This window comes from Peromyscus maniculatus, chromosome 1 (assembly GCF_049852395.1).
Source record: "Peromyscus maniculatus bairdii isolate BWxNUB_F1_BW_parent chromosome 1, HU_Pman_BW_mat_3.1, whole genome shotgun sequence".
Lineage (NCBI taxonomy): Eukaryota > Metazoa > Chordata > Mammalia > Rodentia > Cricetidae > Peromyscus > Peromyscus maniculatus.
This window is the reverse complement of record NC_134852.1, coordinates 163,284,997-163,290,120: the sequence shown is the minus strand read 5'-3', so window position 1 is coordinate 163,290,120 and position 5,124 is coordinate 163,284,997. Positions and strand designations below refer to the sequence as shown.

Sequence of the window (5,124 nt, the reverse complement as noted above, 5' to 3'; positions counted from 1 at the left end):
TAAATTGCTGATACATAATACATTTTCTTGTCAACACTGTTATACATTTTGGTATTATAACATTAACTGTGTTACAGGGAATGGCAAGTGATGAGGACACTAGGAAAGGCAACTATTCAGTTGCTTGACTTTTAAAATGTCTAGTAAGTGCATATGGTGGCTATTTATTTTAACTTATGTGTGTACTCTGTACAGTATTTGTCTTTTGAGAAAATTACAAGACAACCTGAACCCATAAATTGCTTCCTGTCATCTTCTGACGTTTTAACTTAAATATGTGACTTAACTGATACCGTTCCATCTTCCTGTACTTAAGTGGAGAATTTTGTTTTTAACCACAGATTTATACCAAGACTGAGATATTTTGCTAAAATATACACAGATATGTATTTGTTTCCTGTTGTTTATATTTCAGGCTTTTGCTAACTTAGCCTGCCGTTTGGACAGTCTTGCCATTTGGAACCTTGGTCTTATGATTATTGGTCTTGATTAAATGGTTAATTTATTATTGTATATATGCTTGTATATCAGAATAGCTGTAATAACTAGCACTATTCAACAAATTTATTTTTTTAATTCAACAAATTTATTAAAGGTCTAAAATTTTTATTTTTGTCAATGTTATAGATTTATCCTTCTGAGTTAAAGCTTCTAAATTTTGCTTTAAAAGTAGAAGCTGGGGCTGGAACAATGGCTCAGTGGTTAAGAGCACTAGCTGGCCTTCCAGAGGGGTTTGAGTCCCAGCATCCACATGGCAACTCACAATAGCCTGTAACTCCAGTTCCAGGAGGACCCAATGCCTTCTTCTAACCTCCAAGAGCACTGCATGCACATGGTGCACAGACATACAGTCAAGCAAATGCTTGTACACACACACTCACAAAGAATTAAATAATGTTTATTCGTGTAGTTTCTGTGTTGCACCCATGTGTACACATGTACACTTTATCTACTTTGTATGCAAAGGGGACTATTTGCCATGGCGCATGTGTGAATGTCAAAAGACCATTTTTGAGAGTCAGTTATGTCCTTCAATCATGCAGATCCCAGGGATCAAATCCAAGTTGTCAGGCCTAGCGAGGAGTAGTTTTACCCACTAAGTCAGCTCAGGAAAGGCTGAAAATTTCATGAGTAAACAAAACCAATGAAGCAAGTAGCTTTGAGCTGATATAAACAGGAAAGAATGAAACCAAACCACAGCTATTTCCTTTAAATGCTTCTATTAGAGAAAAACAAAACTGAAACTCAGAGCCAAAAAGAAATTGGAGATGAGCCAAAAATGTCAGTCCTCCACATGCAACCGAGCAAGTGGTTTCACTTTGCCTTCATGTTCTTTATATATATAAAGACTTCCCTTGGTCTGGTATCATCAGCACTTTCTACTTTTTAGTTTGGTGTTCTACAATTCAGGAATTGATTCTATTCAGTTAAACTTCTTCAAAATCTTGCTTTATCCTAAATTCTTCAGAACGTAAAAGAGCCAAGCAGGAGATCAGTGGGTGCCACCTTCAGGATGCTTTCTGTAAGTCTCTTGATTTACAAGGGGAAGTCTCAGTGGAATGGCTGCCCTTGGGAGGGATTCAGTCCAGTTTGCTGTTCTTAGGAAGAGAGAATGCATGCATACGATTTCAAAACTTGTATGAAAATGCAGCTACTGTGCAGAGGTGAGATTCCCTTGGGAGACAATGATGTTTTTGCAGAGTGGCTATCTCCCTGTGTCCACAGAGCTGGATTATGGTCTGGGGTATAGGAAGGGGAGACACTGATGGCTCAAGGGGGGCTGGGTCTTGCTCTAGAAGTTGTACCTGTCGTTGAACTCTCTGTGTCCCCTGGAATGGCAATGTACAGCCAGCCACAGCCTCTTCCTGGTCCATCCTGGTCCCTCTTCTGTGTCGCTGCTCCCCACACTTCCTGAAGCTTGCCCTGCCACACAGAAACACACTCACACACCACAATCCTCTCCACACACATAAGAACACCACACACACACACACACACACACACACACAATTTTAAAACAGATTCAGATGAGAACTTTGGAGACAAGAGAAATTTACCAACATTAGAAAAAAAAGAACACAAGGCAGGAAGGCAAGCTGAAGATCTTGGTAGCTGCTGAGACAAAGGGTGTGGAAAAAGAGAAAGGGACATGATACACTTGATAAAGTACATTAGAAACACACCTGGAAAACAGAAGCAGGTACCCAGGGCCTCTGGTCTTTACATTTACACTTATGTACAGATTTGACCTCCTCTCAAGTCACATCATAGTTTTAGGGTACAAGCCTGGGCCCAGGTAGTCCTGACAAGTTAAGCTGGACTACTGTCTTCAAGATGTCAGTTAAAGAGACAATTGTGAAATGAAGAGAAAGATTTCTTCAACATGGCTACACTGAGTAGAAGAACAAATAAAGAGATCCAGCAGCTGCTGCCACCACCACTACCACCACCACCAAGTCCGTCTTTCAATTTCACTTGAGATTTATATTTAAATAGAGTATCTCTCTTTGGAATATTTTCACTCCTTCCAGGCAGATGCCTTGGGCACATAAATGACACTCCAGCTTTTCGGGCCAATCAAAGAGGAAATTAATAATCTTTTTTTTTTTTTTTTTTTTGCTTTGTTTTGTTTTGTTTTGTTTTGAACTTGTAGTAGCCTAAAAGTTTCACTGTGTAGCCTAGAACTCAGAATTGTGTTTGGGACAGACTAATCATTACTCATTGCAGTCCGTTTACCTTTCAGTTTTGTTAGCTTTCAGCCAGGAGAGAATAACTGAACAGCATCGATTACTATCAGTTTACCTTACAGCTTTGTTGACCTCTGCCATTAATTCATCTTTACCTTGCGTTAGTAACAAACAGCCTTCAGCTCTTTAGTACTTGCTGAGATCCAGTTCGGGTGTATTTCTAATCTAGCCGTGGAAGCCCAGTGCTTGAATATGCCTCATAAACAACTTGGAGAGCTTTCATTATTGCACTTGAAATCTGCTCTCTCTCATTTTCTTCTAGTTCCCTATCTAGCAGGGTATTGCCGGTAACTGGTCATGCCATTTGTCTCCAAGGAAACTGACATATCGTCAGTGGTTCCTGTGGCTTCAAAGAGCACCTCCCTTGCCTTCCTGCCTGCCTAGATTCAGGGCCACACCCCTGGCTCCCTCCTCTGCTGAGTTAGTTCAATTTAGGAATCACTTCACTGGATGTTTTTCACCAGCCAAAGAGAAGCCTCGCTTCTTCCTGCTCTCCCCACCAAAATGTCACTGTCCTAGGGAAGCAGACGGCCTCAGGACCTGGCTTTATCTGGAGGCTCAGAGCAACAGTAGAGGTTTACATCAGGACCAGAAAACCACACACCACTGAAGATGTGGCACTTAACTGTAGTTGGAAGTCTCCCCTCCCCCAGGACACTTTTTCTGCTGGCCTTTTTCCCTTGTGATGCTCATACCTCCTTTTCCCTGTATCTCACTTTTCTCTGTTCTTTTTTTAAATATTCATTTATTATTATGTATACAGTGTTCTGCCTGCACCAGATCTCATTAGAGATGGTTGTGAGACACCACAGAGTTGCTGGAAACTGAATTCAGGACCTCTGGAAGGGCAGCCAGTGCTCTTAACCTCTGAGCCATCTCACACAGCACAAATACTATTCACTTCCTACACAGAGCACTTTCACTGTCTCACTGACGGCAGACTACACCTCTCCACCTGATCAAACTACCAAACTATGTGCCTGAGCAGTGGCTCCTCTTCCTTAGAACACCCCTGATACTGAGAGGTAAAATAAAAACTCTTTTCCACCCACACTGGATCCTCTTAAAGACTCAGACATTTTCCCCAATGCAACTGAGAAATAATGGAGGACTTCCCAAAGCTATAGAGACAGATTCAAAACTAAATTTGTTGGTGTCCAAACTTGCTTTCATGTCTTCTCTGCTCATTCTGCTTCCAGGGCACAGGAATACTTGGGGGTGGACTGACGTATATCTTCGTAGCTGCTGTTTACTTTCTGTTCAAGTCCCTGGCCAGGACTGGTGATACCCCTAGGTGAGTGTAGTTTAAAGGGGGGTCTTCCTGTTTCTCTACTCTGTACAGAAGCAGATAGAGTCACACGGTGGCTAATCCCTCTGAGCATAACCTTCCTCCTGTCACTCAATGTTCCTTCTGGTGTCTGTGTTTTCCAGGGAAACAGGTCCTGACCATGGCTCACATGGAGCCCAGAAGACATATGGAAGACATTCAAAGAAAAATTAAGTAAAAACTACCACATAATTAAACAAGTCTAAAGATTCTAGAAGCATCTCTCACTGGAACCCAGAGCAGTCCTCCTCCTTCTGGGCTTTCCTAGCCCAGGATCTCCCTTCCTTACAAATGAGGAAATAACTTACCCACTGCCTGCACCTTGAATCTTGTAATATGATTCACTTTGATAAATCACTTGACCAAATAAATAGGAATTTAATATGTATTTTAACCAACAGGTCTTCCCAAGGCATTTATTTTTTTCCCAATATATTTATAAATTGGTGGTGTGGAGCCTATAAATTAGCCTTAGTGTACACATAAACATGTATATATGAGATTTTGTGGGTTGGAAGAATAAATATCTAGAAATGTGATCTGTAATCACTTATTTACTTAATAAATATTTATTGAAAGCTTATTTCATATGTTAAAAGCTCTTTTCATGTCAGGAGTTGGGTAAATATTGTGAAGAAGATGACATTGGGGGTGGCTTGGGAAAGAGGGCTGGGGTGGGAGGAGGGAAGAGGGGGTTCTGTGGATAGCATGAGGAGTGAGTAGAGAATTTCTTAATAAAGAAAAATAAAATAAAATAAAAGATGACATTGTCCTGGATCTCAAGGAATATGGGCCTCTGCAAAGGGGACACGACATGTATAGTCAGCTGTTCATCACCATAACAAAACTCATGACATAGCCTAGTTATGAGGAAGAGAAATCTACTTCACACACAATTTGGAGATTCAAAAGTATGGCACCTCTATCTACTCAGCTCTAAGGAAGACATTTCAGCAAATGGAAGACAGTAGTGGTGGAAGCTCTCATTCAGGTGCACCCCAACTTGTCAGTCCAGGAGCAGAGGAGGGCCGGCGGGACCAGACTAGCTCT

The 5,124-nt window shown here is 41.2% G+C and overlaps 1 long non-coding RNA gene across 1 annotated transcript; it reads left to right on the top strand.

Annotated features, from left to right (window-relative positions):
- The first annotated feature begins 1,304 nt into the window (after positions 1–1,304).
- On the top strand, positions 1,305–4,657 carry LOC102917301 (uncharacterized). The gene is made up of 3 exons (XR_443175.4): positions 1,305–1,522; positions 3,947–4,041; positions 4,179–4,657. It is a non-coding gene; the product is annotated as an uncharacterized LOC102917301 (long non-coding RNA).
- Positions 4,658–5,124: the final 467 nt, after the last annotated feature.